Source organism: Protopterus annectens, chromosome 4.part1 (assembly GCF_019279795.1).
Source record: "Protopterus annectens isolate FY-2018-M chromosome 4.part1, PAN1.0, whole genome shotgun sequence".
NCBI classification, from domain to species: domain Eukaryota; kingdom Metazoa; phylum Chordata; order Ceratodontiformes; family Protopteridae; genus Protopterus; species Protopterus annectens.
In genome coordinates, this window is record NC_056734.1 from 107,674,470 (window position 1) to 107,693,223 (window position 18,754).

Genomic DNA, 18,754 nt, shown 5'->3' on the forward strand with positions numbered 1-18,754 from the left:
GTACACCAATGCAGTTTACAAGCACCTGTGCAGCTGCATGGACTCAGCCATATCCAACAGAACTAAAACCTACTCCTCAAGAAGACACAAACCTATCTGGTGGGCATCCTCTATCAACAGGCTTTACAACAAAAGGAAGAAATTGTTGTCCAAGGGTAAAAAGGAACAAATTCCAAATTGGAAAAACACCCTCCTCAGCCTCAACAAGCAAATTAGATCACTAGTGAAAACCTCCAAATCCAATTATGAGTTGAAACTAGCCTCCAAAACAAAGGGAAACCACAAGTCCTTCTTCAGTTACGTCAAGAGCCTCCATGGCAAAGCCCAGGTTTGTTCTGAATTAGTACCACTTACACTGATCTTGTTGACTTAGCCAACCTGCTAGCTGACAGGTTCAGAGCAAACATCACCACCTACCCCCCCAAATGCCCATTCGACATCCCCGATACTTGTACCACACCTCACATCCCCGTAGATCAAGTGTTGAAGGTCCTACCCAATGAAAGAACACAGCTTCCATGGGACCTGATAGCATCCCAGGCTGTATACTGCACCATCTCCAACAAGAACTAGCTTTTCCATTGAGCATCCTGTTCAACCACAGCCTAATTACAGGCTTCATTCCAGCAGAGTGGAGAACTGCCATTGTCATCCCCTTGCACAAAGGTGATGCCACTGCTGACTTGGGAAACTATCGCCCCATTAGCTTGACAAGTCTGATCTGTGAGCTATGGAGTGTATTATTATAGATCTCATAAACAAGGACATCGGCAATCTCCATGTACTTTATCCCAACTAATTTGGATTTGTCAGGGGCAGATCATGCCTACTAAACCTGATTTACTTCCTTGAGACTGTCACCAAGGTCCTGGATGAGAGAAAGTCAGTGCATACAGCTTACCTTGACTTGGCCAAAGCCTTTGACACAATCCCCCTCTCGGGTATCATCAAAAAGCTAACACAACTTGGCATAAATCCCTATCTCATCGGGTGGGTGACCAACTTGCTCACCAATAAGACCCACAAGGTCAAAATAGGCACCACCACCTCTGACAGCAGACCTGTCACTAGTGATGCTCCCCAAAGATCCGTCCTGGGACCCCTATTGTTTGGCATCTACTTCTCAGAGGTCCAGGCAAACACAGAGGGCCTGTGGTTGACAAGTTTGTGGATGACTGTAAATTGGGTGCTGTCACTGACACCCCAAATTATGTTAACATACTGCAAGGGGGTCTCACAGCTACAAATAACTAGTGCCAAAGTCATGGCCTTAAGTTAAACACAAAAAAATATATTATCATACCATTTGGCAAAAACATGCCTCCTACTGATTACCACATCAACGGCAACCCCCTAAGCACACAACCTGTGGTTAGAGACCTAGATACTCAGGTTGACAACAATCTCACATTCGACTGTCATGTGGCGACAATGGTCAGAAAAGCCTTTTACTTGGTTCATCTAATAAGTAAAGGGATTGCATCCAGAAAAAAGGAGGATATTACCTCTCTGTGCTCATCCCTCATTAGGCCTATAATTGAGTATAATGCCCCTTTTGGTATGTACCTCTCCAAACACCTGCACCAAATGGAAAGGCCACAGAAATACTTCACAAAGAGAATCTATAGCATTCAACATCTGTCCTATGTGGAGATGCTCAAATCACTATCACTCTACTTGGTATCATACAGATTGCTCAGAGGTGATCTGTGTCTCGCCTACAAGGCAATATTGGACCCTGCCCTTCTAGAGATGCTCCATATCCATTAAGTCTAACTCTTCACGCATTACCTGCTCAATAGGCCTAAATCTAATATGCACATCAACAAAACCTGCTGGAGAGACAGGTTTGTCTCCCAGAGGCTGCTCCGTCTCTGGAATGGACTTCTCATACATGTCAAACAGTGTACCTCGCTGACTCTCTTCAAGCGCAACCTTGATGAGTGGATGGCAAATCACAAATTTGTCCCAGGGGTTCCACCTTTGTCCCTCATTGACAGAAGTGACAGATGTTGACTGAGGGTTCTTTTTGGGTTAAACTCTTGGCTAGTAACTTAATGTTAACATACTGCAAGGGGGTAATTAGCCTAGTAACCTATGATCCTATGATACAACCATTTTCACCATTTGGTATTTTTTCATAATATAAAATATAGAATGCAGAACTTTGATCACATTCATTAAATACAATTCCCATTACATTCTGGTGTGAACATCCAGTTTATTTGAAATGCAAGAATATATTATATGTGACTGCTAAATTACTCATTTCTTACTTCACTTCTAACACTACCAGTTAGTACAGCATTACTGCAGTATTCCACATAGTATAATGGAGTTTTATACTAAGGTATACCATTTATGCTCTAAGATTTCTTTTACTGAAAATTGCAACATATTTTATGACTCCTTCCATGAAAAGTTCAGTGCTGCATCCATAAAGTTAACCTGCAATGGGTGGAGGTGAAGACCACATTATTATTTTCAAGTCACATTCTTTAAACTAAGTTATACTTTGAACAACTATAAGCTATGTTGCATATTTGTATACATATTTAGAAGACTGACATTCACCTGGTAACATGTAAATAGGCCACACAAGTTTTAAGACAGCAAAAATAACATTCTTTGACTGCAACTGTAAATGGCTGTTTACAGCATATCTATTACATATATATTACTGAAAGGGAAAAAAAAAGCCATAAAGTGCAAAAATATGAATGATATAGGATCTTTGACTTGTTTTGAAAATTTCAAGTCCCACAACACATACACTGCTTCCCCCTCTTCTCTTTCTATAGGTATAAGGGCCTGTTCCTTTTCCTTTTCTTCTTACTCTTTTGTCCCGCTCCCATCTCAACTGCCCCTGTCATTCCATTTCTAGTACCTTTTCATATACCACTTCCAGCTTCTGTTCCCTGACAGCTCCTTAGCTTCCTAATCACAGTTTCAATTTCTTGGCTTACACTTACTGTAGTCCCATATGTATGTCTTTGTTCACAGTTCCTTGTCTACAACTAACTGTCAGATACAGTGTGGTGTGATACCACTGACTGGTAGCACCTTCCCCTTATATATTCTGCCATGCTCAGTAGTATGTATAGGATCTTTTTTTTTTGTATTCCCTTTTTACCCTTTGTCACCCCCTGTGACCATAAGCTTTCCTTCTCCAAGAGGATCATTCATTCCCCTCTCCTCCTCAGTATCAAAAGGCACTACATAAGGAGTGGTCAGTATTGGAAAACTTGGTCTTCATCCCATGTGGCTTCAAGAGATTTTTACATGTTCATATACTCTCCCAACCCAGCAAATCAGGTGCAGTGCTTGTTAGACCAAGTATAGTGTAGATGTATGTTTTCAAAAATCTTCAATGTTCAGTTGTTGAGGTTTCTTTATTCTTTTGTGATCCCTTGCAACCATGTTCCTGTTCTGTGGAATATACTTCCAGACCTTCCTCATGATGATGCTTCTGTAATGTGATAAATCCAGTATTATCCCCATGGGGTGGGCAAGCTGGCATTGGCAAATCGACCTCAGGCTGACTATGACTAACTCAAGGCTCACCCCTCCATACCACAGAAGTCACTTCAATTCATTTAGGATCCTTTTGTCCCTAATGTAGTTCACTGTAAGATGAGAGAAGCCATTCTAGTCCACAATGTCTGACAAACTACGTTTTCCTTTTAACCTGGACCTGGAAATGTGCAAACTGTTTCCAGCAGATTTATGTCCTTTTTCGTTTGTATGTCCATGTCCATGCATATTTTTCCTGTATATATCCAGGGATCAGTATACAATACATAACTATCAGCCTCCCTCCTCTTCTACTAATCTGCTATTATAGTTATTTTGGTCAGATCTTTTTTACCTGCCTTGTTCTTCCTTTCTATCCCACTTCCCTGTCCTCATGCCATATCCCTTCCCTTGTGAAGATTTTCACACCCTGTGTCCCTCACACTTTCTTCCCACTTTATATCCAGGAATTGCTATGCTCAACCATCTGCAGTCTCTGCCCCAAGTATCTTTATTCTTGCTGTGTCCTCTTTTTCCTTGCTTAACAGCATCTTTAGCTTCCCCTAATTGCAGCCCAGACACCTGGCATTAGACAGACACCTGGTATTACACAGAGACCTGGCACTACACAGACACCTGGTATTACACAGACACCTGGCATTACACATTATCCTCCACCACTCCTTCCCAGTTAACTACTCTTCAATGCCTATTCTTTTATCATTAAGTTTCTTTCCTTACTCTTTTCAAATTTTACTCCTTTTTTCAGTCCCTGTTCCAGTCTGCCCATTGTAGTAGGGCCCAAACCAATGATAACATTTAGCAATCCCTGTGGAACACACCGATAACATGTTTGACTGTAATCCAGATGATCTGGGATTAGTAACCTGAACACTGCAGGACCCAATAAGGAAGGGTGGGAAAGAGTAGTTAATGCTGCCCTTTGCTGCTTGAGTTGGAGCATGACTGGTTCCCAGCAGAGGCAGGAAACCCAGAAAGTAGCAATTTGTAGACATGCACAGACATCAGGTTGCCATAGGGACCTACTCATACACCAAGGGAATTACGGCCTCTTCCTCCAGATAGCTCTTGCCTCCAAAACTTGTCACCTAAGAGTGTGGAGCTACTAGATAAATCATCAGTACAGACCAGACATCCTCCATAGGGAGCTGTGGAGTACAAGTAGCTGGTGTAGGATGAACAAACGGGGGTCCCTATTGAAATGTTGGCACTCATAATCCTGAGTGCTCTTGTTGTGTCTTTCGGCTTTTCCCGGTTAGGGGTCGCCACAGTGGAATTCTGGTCCGCTAATGATTGGCAGTACATTTTTACGTGCCAACTTGCTGGGCCTGACGCACAACCTTCAATGAAAGAACGCCCATTCACGCATGTCCTCACACATAAGACGGTCTAACTGAGAATCGAATGCGGCAACGTCTTACTGTGAGGCAACAACGTTACCGCAGCACCAATCCTGAGTGCTGATACACCAAAAAACAAAAAATCACTAGCAGTGCAGAAGAAGAGTGGATATTGAACGTTGCTGTTCTCCTTGAAATGTGCTTTTTTGCAGGAAACCCCCCCCACTCCCTGAACTTATATATACACACTCCTGAACTTACATATACTACCTCCAAGATCACCATTTCTTAGCGAAAAGGGAATATTCTAAGAAATGGCCATCTCAGCTTTGCCCTTGAGATGAATTTCTTGGCATCCATATCTCAAAACATAACATAGTTACAATCAAAGACTTGATCACAATCCTCTATATTATGTAGCATTTCTCCTTAAATGACTAGACAGCTATCTTCACATTTTACATACTGGCGGTGTGTGTGTGTGTGTGTGTGTGTGTGTGTGTGTGTGTGTGTGTGTGTGTGTGTGTGTGTGTGTGTGTGTGTGCGTGTGTGTGCGCGCATGTGTGTGATTGCATGTGTGTGATTGCATGTGTGTAAGTGTGTGAGCTGCACATCCTGTTCATTGGTTTTATAAGATTGTTGTCAATAAAACTGTCTACAAGATCCATCTGCCATAAAGGATCCTTTTGAGTCACAATAAGCTGTAGCAGCTCAGAATTAGAAGACTTTAAAATGTGACAATGGAGAGATATTTCAGCTACAATTGGAAGACATAGAATTCTAGAACTCTGGGAAGATAGGTTAGAGAACTACTGATGGCTAGTTAATTTTGATTTCAAAGTAATATACAATTGTTCAATACAGCTGGCCCTGCGGCAGAATCATTTTAGCTGTGACTAGGCTTCAAATGTCACTTGTTGTATGAGCGGGATCTGGACCATGCAGGTGTCAGCCTGGGAATAAGTTGCTGATGCTGGGTCACTAATCCTATAAACAGGGGGTTATCCCTTAAATTAGAGGGTCAGTGAATTTTAGCTTACCAAGATGTGTGCTAGCTCTCTAGCTGGGAGTGGCAGGTGTGTGAAAGCATGTAGTCAGACTAGGTTCTGCATAGTGGAACCTGCACAGTGCTTTCTGGCCTTATGGGCATTAAAAGGACCATATAAAAAATCTTGTAGCCCCAACTGAATGACTGCTTCAATCCTGAGCTGTTACCTCCTTCCCCCTCCTGGTACTAAAGGAATTTCAGGGGCTGGGAAGATAGAACAGGCATACAGGCCTATAATGGATAAGAGGCATGATGTTTAATTGGTGACAAGGACTAAAAATAATTGAAAATATTTGGTTTACAGTACTTCACAAGTAGACAAAAAGGATATTGTATAAATAAACAAACATATAGAAACACACATAAAATAACATATATTGCATCAAAAAATGTGTGTGTGTGTGTGTGTGTGTGTGTGTGTGTGTGTGTGTGTGCGTGTGTGTGTGTGTGTGTGTGTGTGTGTGTGTGCGTGTGTGTGTGTGTGTGTGTGTGTGTGTGTGTGTGTGTGTGTGTGTATTTACTCCCAATGATTTTTGTCTTTCCTTTGTTTATTTTGTACCCTGAGATTTCTTCACAATCTCTCAGTACTTTATACACTGTAATAATGCACTGTTGTAATATTGGCTTCAGAGTCTGTTAAGAATAGAATAATATAATCTGCAAATAATGCTAATTTCTATTCCCCCTTTGGACATTGTCAACCCTGGATTACAGACTGGCACACAATATCTCTAAATAAAAAGCAAATAATAGGAGGGAGAATGAGAACCCCTGTTTCTTCCCACTCTTGGTGGGGATGGGTTCAGTTAATCTTGGGTTCAACTTTAATATTATCATTGACCCTGATATAACTTGTTTTAGCAAGTCTATGAATTATTCTCTAAACCTCATCCTTTTCAAGTCTTCCCATAAATATCCCAATTTACCCAATCAAATGCATTATCTGCATCCAAGTTTAAGAATACTATACTTCCCTCTGCCTTCTCCACATCATTTTGAATTATGTGTGTCTTTAAAATGTTGTCAGAGGTATTTCTTCCCTTTATAAACCCACATGGATCTTCCCCAATCACTTGAGATAATACTGTAGCTTACTTGTTGACCATAGTGTCCATAACAGTTTTGTAACCATGTTGAAGAACTGAGATAGGGTGGTAAAATCCTGGTAAAAATAAGTCTACCCCCTCCTTATGTATTAGATATATTACTGCTTCATGCCAGAAATCAGGGATCATTTGGGTTTCCATTATGTTGTTAAATAGGGCATGCTATCTAACAAATATCTTATGCTGTATTTCCAGAGTTCAATTGGAAATGCATCCCCCCATTCCCACCCCCAGAGTCTTATCATGTCCTTCTAAGGTGATGGGACACATCAGGAACTGGTTTTCTTGCTCGAATAGTCTTGGGAGATCTAAACCCCAGAAAAATTTCTCCACTGCCTCTCCATCCTCTCCTCTTCTCATCACCATATAGTGTGGAGTAATATTGCTGTAGCACCTTCTGTATGTCCACCCACTTTTTTAGGGCATTTAATCTTATATCTAGTTCTCTCCACCTTCATTTGACTCAGTCTTTCTCCTTGAAGCTTCTGGTACATGGGGGAGTTTTATAATATGAAGTTTTTAGTACTACTCGATTTCTGTTTAACTTCTCTTCCATCTTGTCTGTCCAATATTTTTCAAGCTCCTGTAGTTATGTCACTTCCCCTTCCCTCAACCTGTCTTTTTTGTTCTACGATATTTTTAATCTATTAGTTTTGTTATCCTCTTCCTGTTTCCTTTCTCTCCAGACCTGAATTTAAGTTTCTTGAATTTTCTTCCTCAGTCTGTGTTTTATATAGTCTCATGACTGCACCTTCATATAAGCTAGTTTTGAAACATTTTTCTCTGTTCTCTCCATGATCTGACTAATGTTCTTCCTTTTCCCCTTGTTCTCCAGCCAATTCAGGTCTAAACTCCAGTGCCTTACCACTTGCTCTAATTTTGGATCTTTTAACTGAAGCTTTACCCAGGCATGATCTCTTAATAGGATATGCAGTGCTTCAATATACAAAATCAAGTCCCCACACTCTCTTCTTATGTACCACCTATCTAACCTTGACCTTGTTCGATACCTCATCGATCTATGTGTCATTTGTTTATCTCCTAGACCAAATTCAGCTACATTTTCCAACCCATATACTTTATCAACTTCTGAAATATTCTACTGACTCTCATCAAGTGTAGTGCTCCAAGTCCACCTGTGATATCTGTGTGTGTTCTGTAACTAGGTTACAACCCCACCCCCTAAAAATATCACTATTCCCTGCATAAAATCTATTACCTTTAGCAAATTTTATTTTACTTCCTCTGTTTCTGTTTCGAGCAGCAAATAAAAATTGTATATTGTCTTCCTTGTATGCTCCTAATCTCCCATGATTAATACAAATCAACCCTGTAAATCTGCTTCTGTCCCGTCCACCTTGAGGGGGTCCCTTTCATGACTGTTATTAAAACTCCCCTTTTCTTCACTTTCACTGTCTCTGCAGCATAGCCCTCTCTGACTTCCCTCTGAATTAATGTATTCTGTTCATCCTTAATAGATGCATTTACTGCAAAAGTATTGTGTTTGCCAAGGCCTCATGTAGTCCTTGTAATATCTTTGTCCTCTTTCCACGATCTCTTAACCCATAAATATTCCATATCATAAGTCTAAGCCCCATTCTAGGAAATGAATAATGCTTTCATTCCCTGAACACATATCAGATGGGTAACTCTCTGCTAGGTTGCCTACGTAAGCAAAAGGTGTCTGACAGATAACGTATGAATAACTTCCAATTTGCACAGCAGTTTATGTAATTTGTAAATCAATAGAAACAATTAAACATTTATAATAATGCAGAACCATAACATAAACTATACACATTTTTATTTCTATTACACTCTCACAATATCATCCTGTAGTATCCATAAGCCGTAGCTGAATCATGATGTTAGAGCATTCATCCATTAGCAACATTTGTCCAGTGTGAATGCCCCCCCCCCACCACCACCACCACCACCACCACCATTATGTCCATAATTAACTGCTGTGGAAAAGTCAAAGGTTTTGTCTAACCAGTGTTGGAAAGTCCCCAGTTTCTCTATAGATGTCTCTGGCCAGTTCTGTCCTCTGCATCTAAATAAAATGGCATCAGTATAACTTCACATCCATAAATACCACAATAATAGATTTAGCAGCCATTACCATGTCCTTGTATTCCAATCCATGTCCTCTATAACTGAACATTAACAAAGTCATTACTTTGTGACTTCCACTTTTTCTATTTGCTTCATTCCACTGAAATCCTTCAAATGTATCCAATACTCTTATCCTGCTGCTGTGAGTCTTACCCACTAACCAAGCAGTATGCTTACTATGACCTTTTCCCCATATTTACCTCCCATACAAGTAAAATTGTCACAGTGGTGTCTTAAATAAAGTCATATCACAGTATGAATCTTAGTTATGATGAATTTCACGTAGTCATCCAATAGAGGCTGTCCAATTCAAAAATCCACAAGTCTCAGCTGTTCACTTCAACAGTTTATTAAAAAACACACAGCACAAAAGATATCGGATTAAGCGCTTTCATCTCTTATCCAGAGACTTCATCAGAATCAAATACCTACAAGGCAAGTTCATTTAAATAATCAATCTATTGCACAAGCATCCACTTCATTGGTTAAGTATACAATTGATAAATTGTGCATTCACAATTAAAGTGCAAAAGCTCTGCTTGTAAAACAACATGTCACATCCTTTCTATGCATTGATGCCATTACTTAAATGTACTTCCTCAAGCTAAAAACAAAAAACATATATTGCTCATTATTATTAATAGTACAAATGAATAAATAAATATATACTATTATGTTGTAAATATATATTATTATTAAAAATATGTATATAAATATACTGCTAATATATTATAAAATCAGAAAAAATAAGAAATATGTACAATATGTATGTGTGCTGTCCTAAAATCATTAATTACATAAAATATATATAAAATATATATAAAATACCTACTAGGCCATAATATCATAGGTTCATAGGTTCATACTAGGCTATCTGCCCTGGGGCAATTAAAAGCCTAGCCCGATTTTGTTTGGCTTACGCCACCCCTTGATTTGAGTATACTGTGCCCTTTTTACGGTTTAGTGTACTGTGCCTCTGTCTAATAGTGACACGGAAGTAATCCCCGGAACAAACCTACGATCCCCCATCCACTCATCAAGATTCTTCTTGAAGAGATTCAATGAGGTGCTCTGCCTAACATGAATTGGAATTCTATTCCAGAGCGAAGGGAGCCTCTGGGTTATGAATCTGTCCCTCCAGCAAGTCTTATTTATTTCTGTGCTGAGGTTCAAATCCCTCGAGCGTGTGGCTCTAAGGGATTTAGATTTACTGAGGTGGAGCATGTCCATTAATTCTGGATTGGACATAGCTTTATATGTCAGGCATAGATCGCCTCGAAGTAGGCGGTATGCAACTGAGTAGAGCTGGAGTTTTTTTAACCGAGCAGCATATGGCATCTGTTTGAGTCCCTTGATCCTCTTGGTAAGGTACTTTTGGGGTCTTTCTAATTGCTGCAGGTGTCGGGTAAGGTACATCCCAAAAGGGGCATTGTATTCTATGATGGGCCTGATGAGGGATGAATAAAGGGGCATGATTACCTCTCTTGATCTAGATGTGAATCCTTTCATGATGAGGTGGGCCATGTAGAAGGTCTTTCTAACCACTTTGGCAATGTGGTTGTCAAAGGAGAGATTGCTATCAACTTGGGTCCCCAGATCCTAATTACTTTCTCTGTACTTAATGGTTTACCCTATGTGGTAGTTTGTGGGCACATTGTTTTGCCAATGGGTATGACTATACACTTTTTGGCATTTAGCTTTAGACCATGGCTCTGGCACCAGTTATCCGTCTCTGTGAGACCTTTTTGAAGGATGTTTGTGTCAGCTGGAGAGTCGATTATGGCCCAGTTTGCAGTCATCTGCGAACTTGGTGAGCCATAGTCCTCCCACATTGGCCTGTACCTCGGAAAAGTATATACCGAACAAGAGCGGTCCCAGGACAGAACCTTGTGGGACACCACTTGTGACTGGTTTCGAGTCTGACATGGCTCCAGCAACTCTCACTCTGTGGGTTCTGTCTTTGAGCCAGTTTGCGACCCATCTTGTGACATAGGGGTTTATATTTAAGCTGGATAGCTTATCTATGATGCCCGCGTGGGGTATTGTGTCAAATGCCTTTGCTAGGTCTAGATAGGCTGTGTGGACTATCTTCCCTTCATCTATGGCTTTGGTGACTGTTTCAAAGAAGTGCCCTTGACGAAGCCGAATTGGGTAGGATCTAGTGTCTGTAGGTCCCCGATGTCTTTGTTTATGAGCTCCATGATGATCCTCTCCATAGCCTTGCAGACTAAGCTAGTCAGGCTTATGGGGCGATAGTTTCCAGGGTCCGTGGAGGCTCCACCTTTGTGGACTGGGACCACTGTTGCTGTACGCCATTCTGTGGGCACATATCCTGTAGTGAGGCTGAGATTGTACAGCTGTTTTATTTGAGGGATTAGTTCTTCTTGGAGTTCATGTAGGACGCAACCCTGGATGCCATCTGGTCCCATGGAAGCAGTGTTTTTTGCTTTGGAGAGGGCAGCCTTCACCTGAGCATCAGAGATGTTTGGGAGGCAGCCCCTGCTGGGATAGACACTTGCTCTTTTGGGGGGGGGGGGTTTGCACTGAACCTGTCTGCCAGGATATTGGCGATGTCTGTGGGTTCAGTGTATTTTATGTCGTTTAGAATCAACTCAGAACAAGTCTGGGAGTTGCATCCCAGGTTCCTAACATAACTGAAAAAAGCCTTATGATTGTCTTTAGTGTCCTGTGCAATTTTTCTCTCAAAGCTGGCCTTGGAGGATTTTATGAGGGATCGTAATTTTTTGCTAGTACTGATCAGAGATGCCTTCCCTATTAGGGATTTTGCTCTATCATGTAGTATCTTCCTCCTTCTGTTGTACAGTCTATTTATGGCTGGGGTCCACCAGACTGGGCGCCTGCCTTTGGATGATTGGGTCTTGGTTTTGTTTGGGATAGCTTGATCCATGCATTCCTGGAGATGTCCGTAGAATGCATTTATATAGGATTCTGCAGTTTGGGCCGTAGTTTCCACTGGCCCTGGGGCCTTGAAAGATTTCACTTCGGTTTTGAGAAGTGAGAAGTTCGCTTTTGAGAAGTTTTTCACTGTGGTTTTCTGGGCTGGGGGTGGAGTCGGGATGTGGATATCCAGTGAAATTAATTTATGGTCTGATCTTACCAATGAAGGATATACTTCTGGTATGGAGCATAGAGTCCCCATGTTGGTAATGATCAGGTCTAGTATGTTATCCCCTCTTGTGGGAGTGGTGACTAGTTGTTCCATAGCATTTGAGTTTATAATTTCCAGGAACCTTTGGGCTAAGGTGCTGGGGTTTGAGTAGTGCTCCCAGTCTATGTTTGGGTAGTTGAAGTCACCCAATATAATGGTGTTCGGAGAGATCTTCATGTTCTCCAATGTTTTCAGGAAAGCTGAGTGGGATTCCTGACTTTGAGAGGGTGGTCTGTAGGATGCTATAAACTGAAAATCAGTTTTGCCCACTGTTAGTTGCACATGGATGGTCTCCGATACTTCATGCAATGTCACTAACCTGGAGGTGTGGATATCCTTGATAAATATGGAAACTCCCCCTCCTTTTGTGGTTCGGTCTGGGTTTTGGGGCCGAAAAGCATGATATGAGGTATAACCTGGTAGTGCTGGGGTGCTCTCTGGAGCCTTGAACCAGGTTTCTGTCACTGCACAGATATCGATGTTCATCTACATGAAATACATCTTATATTATTTTATTAAATATTAATGTATAGTTGTTATAATTTGGTACCCCCTATATCAATTTAATGTCTTTTAGGATCCAAAGCTCTCAATTTAAGAACTGGGGTGATGGATAGATGGTCATTGAGGCCAGGAAAATGTATAGCATCTAACCTCAATTGCCAAATTAACTCTCAAAACTCCAATTTTGTTTCCCAATCACCCCCTCTTTCTCCCAGTAAAACTTCTTCCAATACCCAAAATCTAAACTCCGCTTGCTGGCAGTTCAATTTATGTCTGTATAGGGCATTGTGCTCATTCATTTTATCTATATCTCTAATATGTTCATAGATTCTCTGGTTCATATAGCTCGTATGACGTCTGACGAGGAAGAATTTTTGAAAGAAATAAGTTTTGTTCATGAGTTATTTAGAGATCGGGGATATCCTGATAGAATTATTGTCCCAATAAAAGAAGCCATTATTCAAGGTTGGGGAGATACTTATAAACCATTGCTGAATAGTGGATTAATATTAAGAACTGGAGAACAAAGTACTGGATTGTCCAAAGAACAAAACAACAAAGTTAATCCATATTTAATACTTACATATAGTAATAATATAATATGGTTGAAGAAATGTATTAACACAGTGTGGAACATTTTTAAAAAGATATCATCTAATGTGGATTGTTTTTCTAGACCTTTAAGAATTAGTTATAGAAGAAATAGGAATTTGAAAGAAATATATGAACAAAAGAAAGAAGAGACATAGAGAGGAGCAACAAATAGAGTTGGTACCTTTAAATGTGGTAGATGTAAGCAATGTACATTTATGGCTGGTACTAAAGAATTAAACATTACAAGCATTAAATATTCAATGAAAGCCAAGAAATATTTTAGCTGTTATACTAAGGGTGTGGTTTACCTTGCCTACTGCATTAAATGTTGGGCATATTATGTAGGCAAGACGGAGAGATTCCTTAGACAGAGAATCTATACTCCTTTAAGTAGACACACTTAAAAACTGTTGCTGTTCTTTCCAAGCACTTAATAGTGCTCATCTCCTAAAACAAACACATCTGTAAGTAATAACTTTGATGTAAATTTGTGTCAACCCAACCAGTCATCAAAGACTAGCCTTAAAGAAGACAAGAATGCACTTCATTTGACCTGTAGTGATATCTTATTCCATAGGCTGAGAATACAGTGAGTTAAGAACCTATCCCTCCAGCCATTCTTGTTTATTTGTGGATATAAATTTAGGTCTGTAGTATGGATGATTGTAGACAAAGGTGTAGCCAGGCATAGTCTTTGTACTTTACTGAGTACATTTTGTGAGCATCATATCAGCATGCCTTTTTCAGGTCATATTATGTGTATAACTGTGTATGACTGACTAAATGACTGACTTTAACAACAGGTACTGTATTGCTAATCTAAAAACAATAATTTAACAGTTTTAGGGGGACCAGCTGAAAATGTTACTTCCATTTATTAAGTGATTGGGGGCAGCATTTTAAAAGATGTGTCAATTTACAAATGTGTCAATTTACAGATGTGTTACAAAGACATGCGTCTGGGGCATTTTTCCTCAAGCCTCCGCTGAAAATTGGCTTCATTCCAAGTCGGACTTTCCCGGTAAACAAATGCAAAATAAATAAAATAAAAAAATAAATAAAATTTATAAATGACAGGTGTCCAAGGGGGTAGCATTAAGAGCTTGTGAGTACAAAATGTAAATTGCTTGCTACACCCCTGTAATTGCAAAGCCACTGGTTTTGCAATAAAATAGGAAGTTGCATAGGAATGGGTCTTTTATATCTCGAATTGTGAGACATAAATCAGCTCAGAGAAACTGAAAGTAGCTGTCCGGGTCTAAATGATCATATTTCTATTAGCCCGGTCTTGAAACTTCTCTCAGCTGACCCAAAGAGACACTATCTAGAATTATGGCATTTCTAACCCCTATTTAAGAATACATTATTATTCTTTTGCAAATTGTTATTGGTTCTATATACATTTTTAATTATTTTTTAAGAATTTTAATCAATATCCATAGCACTCTACAATGCACTAATTGATGCATTTTATTAGGAAATTATTTTTTGTTAAAAGTATGGTATTTATCAATTTTTGAGTATGTAATACTGTTGTCCCAAGTATTTTGCCCCTTCACTACTCTGAGGTATTTCCCTTAACTACTCCGATGTACTTCTTTCTTCCTATCTATACATACATATATACACACATATATATATATATATATATATATATATATTCTTTATATATGCATTCTTTATACAATTAATTTATACATGTGTGTGGACCTTAGACTTTTATGTCTATTCTCCTATTTACTTTTTTATATACATGTATAATTTATATGACATTTTTTATATGTATGTATATATTTTATGTATTTTTTAAAGGTCTGCTTTTTTTATGAATGAACTATTCAACAGTTGACATGCAAGGGTTAAAAATATGAGATGTTTAAATCTTAATATTGATTGGCCAGCCAATGAGAATGATTGTATTGCTATAAATAATGGTAAAGATATGAGAACAGATGATTCTGATGAAGTCTCCATTACGAAGATGAAAGCGCTAAATCCGTTTTTGTTTTTACAATTTTAAGTCAATAAAACAAGGTGTGAGTTACTGGTTGTTGATTGTTTCATGTATGGAACTGGTTATATATACACATACGTTATATTCAAAACTGAAAGGTTACTGACTATAAGAAGAGTTGTGCTAATTTGTGCATCTGCACACTATGAAATCTTTGATTCCTACTCATCACTTCACACACCTAGCTAATTATGTCTTAGGTTACTGAACTGACTCAATTGAAATAATAAATTGTTCTCTTTGGTTTTATACACACAAGGAATCTTAATCTGACAGAATGGTTTAGGTTCATAGGTTCATAGGTGTGTACTAGGTTAACGGTCCTGGAGCCTATATAAGCCTACCCCAAGAACATTCCCTGGCATCATGCCACCCAAAGTTAGTTTCCAGTGCCCCTGTCAAGCACAGCCACTGAAGTGATCCCTGGGGTAAACTTTCTATTGCCCATCCACTCGTCAAGATTTCTCTTAAAGAAGGCCAGTGAAGTGATCTGCTTGAAGTGAACGGGAAGTTTGTTCCAGTGTATGGGAAGTCTCTGGGTTAGGAACCTGTCCCTCCAGCATGTTCTGTTTATTGTAGTAATGAGGTTTAAGTCCCTGGAGCATGTGGCATGGAGGGATTCGGATTTCTTTAGTGTAGCATATCTAGCAGCTCTGGGTCAGACATGGCTTTGTAGGTCAAGCAGAGATCGCCTCTAAGTAGGTGATAAGAGACAGAGTATAGCCGGTGTTTTTTGAGTCTGTCCATATAGGGCATGTGCCTAAGACCTAAGATCCTCTTAGTGAGGTATTTTTGTGGCCTTTCCAGTTGTTGTAGGTGTCTAGTGAGGTACATACCAAATGAGGTGTTGTATTCTATAATAGGTCTAATAAAGGACGAGTAGGGAGGGATTATGACTGCTTTCCTCCTGGATGAGAAACCTTTTGTAATGAGATATGCCACATAGAAGGACTTTCTGACTACAGTGGCAATGTGGTTATCAAAGGAGAGGTTGCTGTCAACCTGTGTCTCCAAGTCTCTTATCACATCTTCGGTGTTTAGTGGACTACCGCCTATGTAATAGTTAATGGGCATTTTATGCCTAGAATTAGTCAGCAATGAGGAGTTGGATTCACATAGGGAATTTCATAAGCCCACTTGTCTTAATGAGCTATCCATAATGATGTTACACCAGACCATTTATGTGTAGCTTTGATGTCCTGAAGTCACTGAAGAAGCTATGCACACATTTTCAGCAAACAGATCAGCTTCATTCACATATTGTTTTCTGCCATATATGGGTCAGCTTGAGTATCACATACATAAGAATTTGCAAAGCCTTTAACTTTGTTTACTGCAATCACTTCTAAAACAATTGTTATCCTTTCTTTCTAGACTTGTAAACCTCAAAAATGGTTGACTTGACCACATTTCTTACACTTTCATTAATCCACATTTTTTATAAATTCAGGTCTTTGTCTTTTAAAAGCCTGCTAGTTTTTTGATATTTTTATACTACAAACTATTCTGTCACTTATTAATAAATCATACAGCTCTCCATATGCAGCCATTACTGGATTCCTTGACTGAGTAACATCCTTTGAATGAGACATTAAGTTGAGGTTTCATATTCCTAAACTGGTGGTCACTCAGGTGCATGTAAAAGATCCCACGGTACTTTTCAAAAAGAGTAGTCCTGATGCCCTGACTAAATTTCCCCTCATCAATATGAATACCACTTTGTGTCTCTCTTGAAAAGAGGTCACTGGCCTAGCAGAACTAGCCTAATCAACAAAGCATGCATAATTAATTAAATAAATAAATAAATAAATGAATAAATTAGCATGCACAGTTTCTGTAGCATCATGTACCCTTGTAAATGGTGAACAAATGGCAAGCGCATTCTCTCTAACTTATTCTGGTTTATCTGTCTGCTGTTTAAGAAAAATAAAAAAAGTATCTTCAAGGCTTCCTCTCCAGCACTATGTAGAAATATGGTACACTGTGCTACTTACTGTACTTTTCATGCTTCTCCTCTATTCCACTCACAGTGAGGGATAAATCAAAACTTCAGATGCAAACTTTTCATTTTCTGCTAAGGTGCCTTGAAGTGATAACATTCACACCCCCAAATCAAGCAGGGCTATAGATGATAGCCTTGGTGTAAATTTGTGTCTACCCACCCCTCATTAAGACTAGCTTTAAAGGCAAACAAAATAGTACTTTGCTTGATCTGTACTGGTAACTTATTACACAGGGTGGGAATATATTGACTGTAACTGGGAATAATATTGCAGCACCTGCAGACACATATAGTCTTGAAAACTGTTGTATTTCTATTTCTTCATTTCTACATACGTACTTGTCCACTCTTACCCCCATGTAACATCTAATGATTCTATTTTCCTTGATATCTTAAATTACACTGCTTTCTAGAAAGAATGCACATCACATGATACACCAAGAAGCAATTACCATATTTACAACATTCAAAGCTCTGGGTTCTATTCCTGCACCAGGTTGATCAATTGCTGAGACTGTAATGTAGAATGGGGGGGGGGGGGTTGCAGTCCTGAGTGTGTCATCCCTCAGATGAGAACTTAAACCAAGGTCCCCTTTGAATGAGTTGATGGTAGCTCAGGTAGGTGGAAAAGATCTTATGGCACATATCAAAAAGAATGGGGATTCTTTATTTAAAAACATTATGTACAATACTATTGACAAACATGCAGATTTACAAATGTATATAGTATACAAATTTCCATTCCTTTCCATTACTGTTAGATATTTTACTATTCACTACTATGTTAAACCTTATTTGAACCCCACTCCTTTTTCCAAAACCATCATCTATTTTTTTCTTAAAATTACTACTAGTCTCCATTTACTATTAACACGATTTAATTTAGCCTTTCTTTCCAAATGGTCCACACAACATGAACTAATCATGGTTCAGTTTTACTAACATATTCCTTATTTTATGCATATAATGTCCATACAGAATCATATCCATATTTATTTAATTTACCACCTTTATATTATCAAAGACATTTCTTTACAGAATTTTCCCACAGTTTTGCAACTCTTATATTTTGTTAAGAAAACATGTTCTTTAGTTTCTTCTTTATCTCAATATATACAGACTCTTTCAATGATTTTTATATGGCATATTTCCCTTTACTTGGTAATTTATTAATCACTAATCTCCATAAAAACTCTTCATAGTCTACTTGATTATTACACCATGCTTTTCATGCTCTTATAGCTTAAGGATTAACATAATAATATTGTATCATATTTTTATATCACACTTTCCTCTCATTTTCTATTTCTTCAGTTTTTATTTTCCAT